General features: G+C 38.1%; 1 protein-coding gene and 1 pseudogene across 1 annotated transcript in view; both read left to right on the top strand.

The window, feature by feature from the left end:
• The window catches only part of ZC3H12B (zinc finger CCCH-type containing 12B), a 668,231-nt gene that overhangs the window by 85,509 nt on the left and 566,951 nt on the right, over positions 1 to 15,771 (top strand). The gene's annotated exons all lie outside the window — the stretch shown is intronic.
• LOC102403149 lies at positions 383 to 1,419 on the top strand (annotated as a pseudogene).

Here is a 15,771-nt window from a genome sequence, read left to right on the forward strand (position 1 = left end):
TAGCCTTTCCCTTCTCCAGGGGTCTTCCCAACCCAGGGATCAAACCCAGGTTTCCTGCATTACAGGTGGATTCTTTACTAGCTGAACCTAAAGGGAAGCCCAAGAATACTGGAGTGGGTAGCTTATTCCTCCTCCAGCAGGTCTTCCCAACCCAGGAGTCAAACTGGGGTCTCCTTCATTACAGGCAGATTCTTTACCAACTGAGCTCTCAGGGAAGCTACTATTGCACAGGAGGCAATAGTAGGCAAAGCCATCACCAAGGGGAAAAAAATGCACAAAGGCAAAATGGTTGTCTGAGGATGTCTTACAAATAGCTGAGAAAAGAAGAGAAGTGAAAGGCAAAGAATAAAAGGAAAGATATACCCATCTAAGTGTAGAGTTCCAAAGAATAACAAGCAGAGATAAGAAAGCCTTCCTATGTGAACAGTGAAAGACACAGAGGAAAACAATAGAATGGGGAAGACTAGAGATCTCTTTAAGAAAGTTAAAGATAGACCTGGTCGTCATGGAGGCAGTCTTGACTGAGGAGCTTGATGAAGAGGAACAGCTGGTGAGAAGGCATTGCAAAAAGAAGGAGTTGCAAGCCAAAATACAGGGTATGAAGATCGCTTTTCCCAGGAATGACAAAAGGAGGAGGAAGCAGCTTACAGAAGATGTTGCTAAGTTAGAGGCAGAAATGGAACAGAAACATAAAGGGGAGATGGATCAGTTGAAGTTGACTTCTAAAGAGAGTAAAGACAAAAAAGCTACACTGGGAAAGGAGTGGGAGTAAGGATAGCCAAAGCTGATATTGAAAACTTAACCAGAGTTAGACATGTAGAAGGTGAAAAACTTGCTCAAACATTGGCAGCTAGACAGTTGGAAATTAAATAGATTCCATCTGATGGCCACTGTATGTATAGAGCCATTGAAGATCAACTGAAAGAATAGAACTTCATTCTGACTGTGGCTGCCTTAAGATGTCAAACTGGTAACTATATGCAAAGTCATGTGGAAGACTTTCTGCTATTTTTAACAAATCCTAATATGGGAGCTATGTATACTCCAGACGAGTTTGGAAAGTACTGTGATGATATTGTAAACGCAACTTCATGGGGGAGGGGGTCAACTTGAGCTAAGAGCCCTATCTCACATTTTATGAAAACCAATAGAGGTAATACAGGCAGATTATCCTCCTATTTTTGTTCGTAAAGAATATCCAGAAGACCTATTAATACTTGTTTATATGAGACATGCATATGGCTTAGGAGAACACTACAATTTTGCTACACAGTTGGTGAACACAGTTCAGTAACACAGTTACTGAAAATTGCAGCTAGTCTATAAAATGTTGCTATTATGTCAGTGTGCTGATTTGAGTATTAATACTAAATACTGGATTATTCTCAGTGTTTCTGAAAAAGCACAACTACCTTAAATCAGTTTTATGGCAAAGTTACTAATAGGTTTTTTATAAAATGTGTCAGAGAGAAACTTTAACTAATGTCCCTTTCATGGTGTTTAAAAAAAAAAAAAACACTTGCAAGTTCTTTGTGGAGAATATCCTTTATAGACCAAGATGGTACCATGATTATTGATATTTTTATGAAATATAAGATTCTGAACATTCTATTCTGTGTTGAAATTGTTAAAAAATTTTTTTTCTCCTTATTACTGAAAGCTTTCAGTAACCATATCAATGTAATTTTTCATGAAGAAGTGAAATGACTCAGTTTCTTTGATATTGCAATAATGTGGTGATAGCAAATTTAATTAATGTTGATAAATAACTTTATTGCAGTAACATGGCTGTTGATGGGATTAATCCTGTGACTTTTTAAAAAATTATTTTTAATTGGAGGATAATTTCTTTACAATGTTATGTTGGTTTCTGCCATATAACAACATGACTCATCCATAGGTATGCATATATCTGGGCTTCCCTTGTGGCTCAGCTAGTAAAGAATCCACCTGCAATACAGGAGACCTGGGTTTGATCTCTGGGTTGGGAAGATCCCCTGGAGAAGGGAAAGGCTATGCGCTCCAGTATTCTGGCCTGGAGAATTCCATGCAGTGTATAGTCCATGGGGTTGCAAAGAGTCGACACGACTGAGTGACCTTCACTCACTTCACTCATGCACATATCCCTTCCCTCTGGAACCTCCTCCTATCCCTCCCCATCCCACCCCTTTAGGTTGATGATGTGACATTTTTGTATAACCCCGTCAAAGTGCAGCTAAGACTCTTGCTTTAATAAAAATAAGCCTTTTATTTGTATATAACTTAAAAAGATGCAGCAGATTATTGCTTTCCTAATTCATTGATTATTCCTTGCTATTTCTCAACTTCAGAATAGTTGTGACATCATTTCTTGATTATCTTAACTATAAATTTTATTTTCTTTGTTGTACTTTCTCCATCACTACTCAGCTGCTTTGCTTTCCTTGCAGCCTTTTCCACTGAGAAATAGTTATTAGCTTCTCTTATTCTTTAACTTGTGTAAATTGAAGGAGTAGCAATGTAAAAAGGTTCAAGGCCAAATTTACTTCAAATTTTTCTTCTTCTCCAATTTGTCTTATAAGATCTCTCTTTTTGCTTCATTCTCTAGGATTAGGGAAAACCTTTGTTACTTGTTATTTTATTCGCCATATTAATTTAATCTTTTCTCAAATGTTTGAGAATATTTGTTTCAAATGTTTTGGAATTTTTATGCTATATATATATATATATATATATATATATATATATATATATATAAAGCTGAAAACTACTGTTGAGTCAAGACTGTATAATAAAATCAGTTTTCAGTTGAGTGATTTGCCAAATCAGACTTTAGGTTATTTATAAAAATATTTTAAGAAGATAGTACAAGCATATGTACAAATGTGTTTGATAATTTGTTATGTAAGGGGTTTTATGATAATGAGACCTTTTTGGTTTGATCTGTTTTTCTTAAATAAGAAGTAACTAGTAACATTTTATATCAAGTTTATGTAAAGTTTGATTTTTTTTCTCCCTGAATGCAACTAATTCTTCTAAGTAAATACTGGGTTTTATGAGCTTCCACAGTGGCTCAGTGGTAAAGAATCCACCTGCAATGCAGGAGATGTGGAGACACATGTTTGATCCCTGGGTCAGGAAGATCCTCTGTAATAGGAAATGGCAACCCACTCCAGTAATCTTGCCTGGAAAATTCCATGGACAGAGGAGCCTGGTGGGCTGTATAGTCTGTGGTGTCGCCAAGTTGGACATGAGTGAATAACTAAACAACAACTGGGTTTTATAACATAAAAACAGAATATCAGTATTATGTGCTCAGCAAGCAACAGTGTGGGGAACTATTGTGGTCTTCTTGAGCAGATAAGTACTGCATGAAGGTATTAACACTTCCAAAGGTTAAGAATCATTCTGGCTGCTAAACAAAATATGTTCTGAAGGCCAATTGTTTTGTAATGCTGATGTGGATTTTTTCTGGGGTTGGGGGAGGTAATCTGTTACTTTAAAATTAAAAGAGAAGCATTAAGCAATAAAACAAAATACAGTGAAATCTAGTTATTGTAAATTCCAACTGTAATTAAAGTATTGTAAAACAACTTAATGGTAGCTTTTTTTTTTATTTTCTAGCAAGGTGAGTATAATTTTCTTGATTAAAGTTTTTTTTTTTTATTTTTTAAATGGCCAACATGATTACAAACAGGATTTGTATGTTTCAGCCTCTGTTATTTCATAAAACTTGAGATAAAAATTATTTTAGCTGTAACCTAAAGTCTGAAAAATGGCAGATGTTCAGTTCAATTCAGTTTAGTCACTCAGTCAGGTCCAACTCTGTGACCCCATGGACTGCACCATGGCAGGCCTCCTTGCCCATCACCAACTTCCGTAGTTTACTCAAACTCATGTCCACTGAATCAGTAATGCCATCCAACCATCTCATCCTCTGTCGTCCCGTTCTCCCACCTTCAATCTTTCCCAGCATCAGGGTCTTTTCAAATGAGTCAGTTCTTCACATCAGATGGCCAAAGTATTGGAGTGTCAGCTTTAGCATCAGTCCTTCCAATGAATATTCAGGACTGATTTCCTTTAGGATGGACTGGTTGGACCTCCTTGCAGTCCAAGGAACTCCAGTATATACTAGTTTAGTTTGATGCTGATTCATTAGGGAAAGCTAATAAACTTTCTTTTGTCCTGACTTAGAAAAGTAAATGTCAGAGTTGTGGAATATGTCTAATTTACTTAAGTTAATTTTATCTGCTTCAGTATGCTTATAACATATAAAACAAATAAGAATGTGTAACTATAGTGAACAGTAAAATTTTGTTCATAATATCTAGTATTTTCTAAAAGAAAAATAAAATAATTAAATTAAAAAAAAAGAAAATTAAAGATACCAAGGGAACATTGCATACAAAGATGGGCACAATAAAGTCTAGAACTAGTATGAACCTAACAGAAGCAGAAGCTCAACATTCAGAAAACTAAGATCATGGCATCTGGTCCCATCACTTCATGGGAGATAGATGGGGAAACAGTGGAAAGTGTCAGACTTTATTTCGGGGGGCTCCAAAATCACTGCAGATGGTGATTGCAGCCATGAAATTAAAAGATGCGTACTCCTTGGAAGGAAAGTTATGACCAACCTAGATAGCATATTGCAAACAGAGACATTATTCTGCCAACAAAGGTCTGTTTAGTCAAGGCTATTGTTTTTCCAATGGTCATGTATGGATGTGAGAGTTGGACTGTGAAGAAAGCTGAGCGCCAAAGCATTGAGGCTTTTGAACTGTGGTGTTGGAGAAGACTCTTGAGAGTCCCTTGGACTGCAAGGAGATCCAACCAGTCCATTCTAAAGGAGATCAGTCCTGGGTGTTCTTTGGAAGGACTGATGCTAAAGCTGAAACTCCAATACTTTGGCCACCTCATGCAAAGAGTTGACTCATTGGAAAAGACCCTGATGCTGGGAGGGATTGGGGGCAGGAGGAGAAGGGGACGACAGAGGATGAGATGGTGGATGGCATCACCAACTCGATGGACATGAGTCTGAGTGAACTCCGGGAGTTGGTGATGGACAGGGAGGCCTGGCGTGCTGTGATTCATGGGGTCAAAAGGAGTCAGACACGACTGAGAGACTGAACTGAACTGAACAGAAGCAGAAGATATTAAGAAGAGGTGGCAAGAATACACAGAAGAACTGTACAAAAGAGATCTTAATCACATGGATAACCATGGTGGTGTAATCACTCACCTAGAGTTAGACATCCTGGATTGCGAAGTCAAGTGGGCCTTAGGAAGCATCACTATGAACAAAGCAGGTAGAAGTGATGGGATTCTAGCTGAGCTATTTCAAACCCTAAAAGATGATGCTGTGAAAGACCTGCACTCAATATGCCAGCAAAATTGTAATACTTGGCAGTGGCCACAGGACTGAAAAATGTCAGTTTTCATTCCAATCCCAAAGAAGGGCAATGACAAAGTGTTCAAACTATGACACTGCTGCTGCTGCTAAGTCGCTTCAGTCGTGTCCGACTCTGTGCGACCCCAGAGACGGCAGCCCACCAGGCTCCCCCATCCATGGGATTCTCCAGGCAAGAACACTGGAGTGCGTTTCCATTTCCTTCTCCAATGCAGGAAAGTGAAAGTGAAGTCACTCAGTCACGTCCAACTCTCAGCGACCCCATGGACTGCAGTCTACCAGGCTCCTCCACCCATGGATTGTCCAGGCAAGAGTACTGGAGTGGGTTGCCATTGCCTTCTCCGAACTATGTCACAGTTGCACACATTTCACATGTTAACAAGGTAATGCTCAAAATCCTTCAAGCTAGGCTTCAACATGATCTGAACCGAGAACTTCCAGATGTACAAGCTGGATTTAGAAAGGGCAGAGGAACCAGAAATCAAATTTCCAATATCTGTTGGTTCATAGAAAATCAAGGGAATTCTAGGAAAACATCTGCTTCTGCTTCATTTACTATGCTGAAGCCTTTGTGTAGATCACAACAAACTGTGGAAAATTCTTAAAGAGATGAGAATGGCAGATAATCTTACCTGCCTCCTGAGATGCCTGTATGCAGGTCAAGAAGCAACAGAACCAGACCTGGAACAATGAACTGGTTGAAAATTGGGAAAGGAGTATGTCAAGGCTCTATATTGTTACCCTGCTTATTTGACTTCTATGCAGAGTTCAGTTCAGTTCAGTTCAGTTCAGTTGCTCAGTCGTGTCCGACTCTGTGACCCCATGGACTACACCACGCCAGGCTTCCCTGTCCATTACCAACTCCCAGAGGTTACTCAAACTCATGTCCATTGAGTCGGTGATGCCATCCAATCATGTCATCCTCTGTCGTCCCCTTCTCCTCCCACCTTCAATCTTTCCCAGCATCAAGGTCATTTGCAATGAGTCAGTTCTTCACATCAGATGGCCAAAGTATTGGAGTTTCTGCTTCAGCATCAGTCCTTCCAATGAATATTCAGGACCAATTTCCTTTAGGATGGACTGGTTGGATCTCCTTGCTGTCCAAGAAGAGTCTTCTCCAGTGCCACAGTTCAAAAGCATCAGTTCTTAAGTGCTCAGCTTTCTTTATAGTCCAACTCTCACATCCATACATGACTACTGGAAAAACCATAGTTTTGACTAGACAGACTTTTGTTGAAAAAATAATGTCTCTGCTTTTTAATATGCTGTCTAGATTGGTCATAACTTTTCTTCCAAGGAGCACGTGTCTTTTAATTTCATGGCTGCAGTCACTAGCTGCAGTGATTTTCGAGCCAAAGAAAATTAAGTCTGTCACTGTTTCCATTGTTTCCCCATCTATTTTCCATGAAGTGATGGGACCAGATGCCATGATCTTAGTTTTCTATGCAGAGTACATCATGCCAAATGCCAGGTTTGATGAGACACAAGCATGAATCAAGTTTTCCAGGAAAAATATCCATAACCTCAGATATGTATATGATGCCAACTTTATGGCAGAAAGCAAAGAGGATCTAAAGAACCTCTTGATGAAGGTAAAAGAGGAGAGTCAAAAGGCTGGTTTAAAACCGAACATTCAGAAAACTAAGATCACGGAATCTGGTCCCATCACTTCATGGCTAATTTATGGGGAAACAATGGAAACAATTAGACTTTATTTTCTTGGGCTCCAAAATCATTGTGGATGGTGACTTAAGGCATGAAATTGAAAATTCTTGCTACTTGGAAGAAAATAAATGACAAACCTAAGAAGCATATTAAAAATCAGAGACATTACATTGCAACAACAGTCCATATAGTCAAAGCTATGGTTTTCCCAGTAGTCATATATGGATGTGAGAACTGGACCATAAAGAAGGCTGAGTGCCAAAGAATTGATGCTTTTGAACTGTGGTTTTAGAGAAGACTCTTGAGAGCCCCTTGGACTGCAAGGAGATCCAACCAGTCCATCCTAAAGGAAATCAGTCCTGAATATTCATTGGAAAGACTGATGCTGTATCTGAAGCTCCAATACTTTGGCCTGCTGATGCAAAGAGCTGACTCAATGGACAATACCCTGATGTTGGGAAAGATTGAAGGTGGAAGGAGAAGTGGACAACAGAGGATGAGATGGTTGGATTACATCACCAACTCAATGGAGATGAGCGTCACTAAACTCCAGGAGATACTGAAGGACAGGGAAGCCTGGTGTGCTGCAGTCCATGGGGTCCCAAAGATTCCAACACGACTGAATCAACTTAATGTCAAGTGGAGTGGTAGTGAGGGGAAATGTCCAAGTGAGTCCCCCTTTTTTCAGCTACAGTCGATATCCCTATTCAGAAAGTCATCCAGTATATCTAGGAAGGTCTCTGGACCTGCCGTGGACATTGTGGGGTCAGCTCAGGCTCAGATCTTGCTTTGCTGCAACTGGCATTCGCTCTCAGAGTCTATAGTTGCCTCTAAAGTCCACAGTCTCAGGCTATTATATGTTACATTGTTCAACACAGCGATTCACAATTTTTAGAGGTTATATTCCTTAATTGTTACTACAAAATACTGGCTATATTCCTTGTTTTGTACAACACATTCTTTTAGCTTATTTTTTTGTACATACTAGTTTATACCTCTTAATCCCTTACTCATATCTTACTCTGCTCTCTTCCCCCTGGTAAACCCAGTTTGTTCTCTCTGTCTGTGACTCTGCTTCTTTTTGTTATATTCACTAATTTTTCAGACTTCACAAATATGTGATAACATACAGTACCCTTCAAGTCCATCAATGATATTTCAAATGGAAAAATTTTCTTTCTTTTTTTCTTTTTTTTTTTTTTTACAGCTAAGTAGTATTCCAGAATGTATTGATGAACATTTACTTTGCTTCTGTATCTTGGCCATTGTAAATAATGCTGCTATGAACATTGGGGGGCATGTGTCTTTTCAAATTAGTGCTTTTTGTTTTGACAATGCATACCCAATTGAATTTCTGGGTCATATGGTGATTCGATTTTTAGTTTTTTTGAGAAAACGCCATGGTGATTTCCACAGTGGCTGCATCAACTCAAACATCTACCTATGGTGTTTGAGGTTCCGTTTTCTTCACATCCTTACCAAAATTTGTTCTTTTTGTTCTTTTTTATAGTAGCCTTTCTGAGAAATGTGAGATGATAGCTTATTGTGTTTTGGAAGTAATTTATTTATTTTAATTGGAAGCTAATTACTTTCCAATACTGTGGTGGTTTTTGCTATACATCTACATGAATAAGTCACACATTTTAGTGATGATTAGCGATGTCACGACCCAGATAACCATGATGGTGTGATAACTGACCTAGAGCCAGACATCCTGGAATGCGAAGTCAAGTGGGCCTTAGAAAGCATCACTACGAACAAAGCTAGTGGAGGTGACAGAATTCCAGTTGAGCTATTCCAAATCCTGAAAGATAATGCTGTTAAAGTGCTGCACTCAATATGCCAGCAAATTTGGAAAACTCAGCAGTGGCCACAGGACTGCAAAAGGTCTGTTTTCATTCCAATCCCAAAGAAAGGCAATGCCAAAGAATGCTCAAACTACTGCACAATTGCACTCATCTTACAAGCTAGTAAAGTAAAATTCTCCAAGCCAGGCTTCAGCAATATGTGAACTGTGAACTTCCTGATGTTCAAGCTGGTATTAGAAAAGGCAGAGGAACCAGAGAACAAATTGCCAACATCCACTGGATCATGGAAAAAGCAAGAGAGCTCCAGAAAAACATCTATTTCTGCTTTATTGACTATGCCAAAGCCTTTGACTGCGAGGATCACAATAAACTGTGGAAAATTCTGACAGAGATGGGAATACCAGACGACCTGATCTGCCTCTTGAGACATTTGTATGCAGGTCAGGAAGCAACAGTTAGAATTGGACATGTAAAAACAGACTGGTTCCAAATAGGAAAAGGAGTACGTCAAGGCTGTATATTGTCACCCTGTTTATTTAACTTATATGCAGAGTACATCATGAGAAACGCTGGACTGGAAGAAACACAAGCTGGAATCAAGATTGTCAGGAGAAATATCAATAACCTCAGATATGCAGATGACACTACTCTTATGGCAGAAAGTGAAGAGGAACTCAAAAGCCTCTTGATGAAAGTGAAAGTAGAGAGTGAAAAAGTTGGCTTAAAGCTCAACATTCAGAAAATGAAGATCATAGCATCCGGTCCCATCACTTCATGGGAAATTGATGGGGAAGCAGTGGAAACAGTGGCTGACTTTATTTTTCTGGGCTCCAAAATCACTGCAGATGGGGACTGCAGCCATGAAATTAAAAGACGCTTACTCCTTGGAAGGAAAGTTATGACCAAGCTAGATAGCATATTGAAAAGCAGAGACATTACTTTGCCAACAAAGGTCCGTCTAGTCAAGGTTATGGTTTTTCCTATGGTCATGTATGGATGTGAGAGTCGGACTGTGAAGAAGGCTGAGTGGCGAAGAATTGATGCTTTTGAACTGTGGTGTTGGAGGAGACTTTTGAGAGTCCCTTGGATTGCAAGGAGATCCATCCAGTCCATTCTAAAGGAGATCAGCCCTGGGATTTCTTTGGAAGGAATGATGCTAAAGCTGAAACTCCAGTACTTTGGCCACCTCATGCGAAGAGTTGACTCATTGGAAAAGACTCTGATGCTGGGAGGGATTGGGGGCAAGAGGAGAAGGGGACGACAGAGGATGAGATGGCTGGATGTCATCACTGACTCGATGGACATGAGTCTGAGTGAGCTCCAGGAGTTGGTGATGGACAGGGAGGCCTGGCGTGCTGCGATTCATGGGGTTGCAAAGAGTCCGACACGACTGAGTGACTGATCTGATCTGAGCATCATTTTAGGTGCTTGTAGGCTATCTGAATGTCTTATTGTAAAAATATCTATTTAGGTCTTCTGCCCATTTTTAAATCAGGTTGTTTTTTGATGTTGAGTTTTACAAGCTGTTTGGATATTTTTAATATTAAGCCCCAATCAGTCATGCTGTTTACAAATATTTTCTCCAGTTCAGTAGGTTGTCTTATTGTTTTGTTCATAGTTTCCTTTGCTGTGCAAAAGCTTTTAATTTTGATTAAGACCCATTTATTTATTTTTCCTTTTATTTCCTTTGCCTTAGGAGACAGATTAAAAAAATGGTATAACTTATGTCAAATAGAATTATATATTTCTATTGTTCTAAAGGATATAGTCAGTGCTATAAAATTTCCCCTCAGCCTTGTGTTAGTTGTGTGTCGTAATTTTAATGATATGTATTTATTTTCATTCAGTTCAATGTATTTTTCATTTCCCTTGAGATTTATTTTGGCCCATGAATATTGAGTAAGTTTATCACTTAATGTTCAACTGTTTATATAGTCTTTTGTTATCTTTCTGTTATTGCTTTCTAGTTTGATTTCATTGTGATTGGTAAACACAGTTGATATTATTTTGGTTCTCTTAAACAATTTGAATATTGCCTTTGATCTGAGATATGGTCTACCTTGACATGTTTTGTAGGCACCTCAAAAGAATGTGCAGTCTTCTGTTTTTGAGTGTACTGTTCTAAATACATGTGAATTAATTTCTATTGGTTGATAGATTTTTTTTTTTTTTTACATTCTTCTATATCCTTGTTTTCTGTCTCATTGGTTGCAAGAGGATTGTTGAACTTTTGAACCATAATTGTGGATTTGTCTGTTTCTCATTTCAGATCTCTTAGTATTTCCTTCACGTATTTCAGTTCAGTTCAGTTCATTAACTCAGTCATGTCCAACTCTGCGACCTCATGGATAGCAGCACACCAGGCATCCCTGTCCATCACCAACTAATAATTTTAAAAAATTATTTTTTTTATTTGTCTGTGTCGGGTCTTAGTTGGGGCATGCAGGATCTTCTGTTTCAACTCATAGACTCTCTAGCTGTGACTCAAGGGTTCCAGAACACCTGGGTTTCAGTAGCTGTGGTGTGCAGGCTTAGTTGCTCCACCACATGTGGAATCTTAGTTCTCTGATCAGAGATTGAACCTCTGTCCTCTGCATAGTAAGGCATATTCTTAACCACTGGACCATCAGGGAAGTCTCCACATATTTAGAAGCTCTATTTTTTGGTCCATTGATATTTTTGATATAAAAGGTTGCTGTGTCTTGCTATAACTACATTATTTTCCTTTTTGCCTCTGATATTTTCTTTGCTCTGATGTCTACTTCATCTGGTATCAAACACAGACACTCCTGCTTTCCTTTCAGTACTGTTTCCATGTGGTATCATTTTTTCCATACTTTTACTTTTAACTCACTATATTTGAAGTGATTTTCTTGACGATCCTAGATATTTGGGCAATATTATTTTAAATTTATTTTTTATTGAAGTAGCATTGATTTAGAGTATTACATGAGTTTCAGGTATACAACATTATGTTCTACGTAGGTTGTTTCCACATCTTTGTTATTGTAAATAATAGTACAATGAACATAGGTTGCATGTATCTTTTAGAAATTGTTTTCTCATATTCTTTAGATAAAACACATAAGTGGGATAGCTATAAATAGTCATTCTATTCTTAGTTTATTGAGAAATCTCTATAATGTTTTCCATAATGGTTGCACCAATTTATATTCCCACCAGTAGTTCACGAGAGTTCCCTTTTCCTGCAACCTTGCCATCACTAGTTATTTGTTGGGTTTTGGTCGATAGGTTGATAGACATTTTGAGAAGTGTAAGGTGATATCCCATGATTTGCATTTTTTGGTGTTGAGCATCTTATCATGTGCCTATTGACCACCTGTATATCTTCTTTGTATACCTGTTTATTCAGCTGCCCTGCCCATTTTTAATTGGTTTGTCTGGTTTTTCTTTTGTTTTCTTTTGGTGTTTATTTATATGGAATGTGTGTGTGTGTGTGTGTGTGTGTGTGTTCTATAAGGTCTTCTAGAACTAATACCCCCAGAAGATGTCCTTTTCATTACAGGGGACTGGAATGCAAAAGTAGGAAGTGAAGAGATACCTGGAGTAACAGGCAAATTTGTCCTTGCAGTACAAAATGAAGTAGAGCAAAAGCTAATAAAGTTTTGCCAAGAGAATGCACTGGTCATTGCAAGCAGCCTCTTCCAACAATACAAGAGAAGACTCTACATAAGGACATCACCAGATGGTCAATGCTGAAATCAGATTGATTATATTATTTGCAGCCAAAGATGGATAAGCTCTATACAGTCAGAAATGAGAATGGGAGCTGACTGTGGCTCAGATCATGAATTCCTTATTGCCAAATTCAGACTGAAATTGAAGAAAGTAGGGAAAACCACTAGACCATTCAGGTATGACCTAAATAAAATCCCTTACAATTATACAGTGGAAGTGACAAATAGATTCAAGGGATTAGATCTGATAGAGTGCCTGAAGAACTATGGATGGAGGTTCGTGACATTGTACAGGAGGCAGTGATCAAGACCATCCCCAATAAAAATAAATGCAAAAAGGCAAAATGGTTTTCTGAGGAGGCCTTACACATAGCTGTGAAAATAAGAGAACCAAAAGGCAAAGGAGAAAAGGAAAGATATACCCTTATGAAGGCAGAGTTCCAAAGAATAGCAAGGAGAGGTAAGAAACTCTTCCTCAGTGATCAATGCAAGGACATAGAGGAAAACAATAGAATGGCAAAGACTAGAGATCTCTTCAAGAAAATTAGGGATACCAAGGGAACATTTCATGCAAAGATGGGCACAATAAAGGACAGAAATGGTTTGGACCTAATAGAAACAGAAGATATTAAGAAAAGGTGACAAGAATACAAGAACTGTACAAAAAAGATCTTCACAACCCCGATAATCACGATGGTATGATCACTCATCTAGCTGGAATGCAAAGTCAAGTGGGCCTTAGGAAACATCAGTACAACAACGCTAGTGGATGTGATGGAATTCCAGTTGAGCTATTTCAAATCCTGAAAGATGATGGTGTGAAAGTGCTGCATTCAATATGCCAGCAAATTTGGGAAACTCAGCAATGGCCACAGGACTGGAAGAGATCAGTTGTCATTCCAATCCCAAAGAAAGGCAATGCCAAAAAATGCTCAAACTACCACACAATCACACTCATCTCACATGCTTGCAAAGTAATGTTCAAAATTCTCCAAGGCAGGCTTCAACAGTACATAAACCATGAACTTTCAGATGTTCAAGCTGGATTTTAAAAAGGCAGAGGAACCAGATATCAAATTTCCAACATCTGATGGATCATCAGAAAAGTGAGAGAAGTCCAGAAAAACATCTATTTCTGCTTTATTGACTATGCCAAAAACTTTGACATGTGGATCACAACAAACTGTGGAAAATTCTTAAAGAGATGGGAATACCAGACCACCTGACCTGCCTCCTGACAAATATATATGAAGGTCAAGAAGCAACAATTAGAACTAGACATGGAACAACGTCTGGTTCCAAATCAGGAAAGGAGTATATCAAAGCTGTATATTGTCACTCTGCTTATTTAACTTATATGCAGATTACATCATGTGAAATGCTGGGCTGGATGAAGCACAAGGTGGAATCAAGATTGCTACAACAAATATCAATAACCTTAGACCTGCAGATTACCCCACACTTATGGCCAAAAGTGAAGAAGAACTAAAGAGCCCCTTGATGAAAGTGAATGAGGAGCATGAAAAAGTTGGCTTAAAACTCAACATTCAGAAAACAAGATCATGGCATCTGGCCACATCATTTTATGGCAAATAGATGGGGAAACAATGAAAACAGTGACAGACTTTTTTTGGCTCCAAAATCACTGCAGATGGTGACTTCAGTCATGAAATTTAAAAACAACCAAACACTTGCTCCTTGGAAGAAAAGTTATGACCAACCTAGGCAGCATATTAAAAAGCAGAGACATTACTTTGCCAATAAAAGTCCATCTACTCAATGCTATGGTTCTTCCATTAGTCGTGTATGGATGTGAGAGTTGGACTGTGAAGAAGGCTGAGCACCGAAGAACCGATGCTTTTTAACTGTGGTGTTGGAGAAGACTCTTGAGAGTCCCCTGGAGAGCATGAATATCCAACCATTCCATCCTAAAGGAAATCAGTCCTGAATATTCATTGGAGGGACTGATGGTGAAGCTGAAACTCCAATACTTTGGCCACCTCATGTGAAGAATTGACTCATTGGGAAAGACCTTAATGCTGGGAAAGATTAAAGGTGAGATGAGAAGGGGACAGAGGATGAGATGGTTGGATGACATCATCCACTCAATGGACATGAGTTTGAGTAAACTCCGGGAGTTGATGATGGGCAGGGAGGTCTGGTATGCTGCAGTCCATGGGGTTGGAAAGAGTCAGACATGACTGAGCAACTGAACTGAACTTGTATATTTGAATACTTACCCCTTTTTGGATAAATCGTTTGCAAATATTCTCTCCTCTTTAGTAGGAAGTCTTTTCCTTTTGTTGTTATTTTCTGTCACTTGGCAAAATCTTTTTAGTTTGATGTCATGCTATTTATTTATTTTTTTTCCTTTGCCTGAGGAGACATATTCAGAAAGATATTGCTACGACCAATATAAAAGATTACATGGCATGTTTTCTTCTAGGATTTTTGTCATTTCAGGTCTTATTGTAAGTCTAGTTAATTTGAATTAATTTTTATGTATGATGTGAGATAGTAGTCTAATTTCATTTTTTTGCATGTGACCATCCAGTTTTCCTAGCACCATTTATTGAATAAATTATGCTTTTTTTTTTCATTGTATGTTCTTTGCTCTTTTGTCATAATTTAATTGTCCATTACATGTGTAGGTTTATTTCTGGGCTCTGTTCTATTCCATATCTACCAATACCAAACTGATTTGATTACCATAGCTTTGTAATGTCATTTGAAATCAGTGAGGGTGATAATTCCAGATGTGTTCTTTTTTTTCTCCAGATTTCTTTGGCTGCTTGAGGTCTTTTGGAGTTCATAAAAAAATTAGAATTTTTGGTCCTTTTTTGTGAAAAATAACCTTTAAATTTTGACAGTAATTTCATTGAATCTATAGATTATATTGTATAATATGAACATTTAAACAATGTTAATTCTTATATTTTTATGTTGTTGTGTCTCCTTCAGTTCCATTCATCAATGCTTTATAGTTTTCAGTGTATGTCTTTCACCTCCTAGGTTAAATTTATTCTACATATTTTATTCTTTTCATTGCAACTGTAAATAGTATTGTTTATTTCATTTTCTACTAGAGATAATCGAATATTTTCTGTCTTTCATTTTGTGAAAATTTTGCATTATGTTGATTGATTTGCTCCCTTAAACCATTCTTGCAACCCTGGAATAAATTAAACTTGATTATGGTATATAATACTTA

Source organism: Bubalus bubalis, chromosome X, assembly GCF_019923935.1.
Source record: "Bubalus bubalis isolate 160015118507 breed Murrah chromosome X, NDDB_SH_1, whole genome shotgun sequence".
Taxonomy (NCBI): Eukaryota; Metazoa; Chordata; class Mammalia; order Artiodactyla; family Bovidae; genus Bubalus; species Bubalus bubalis.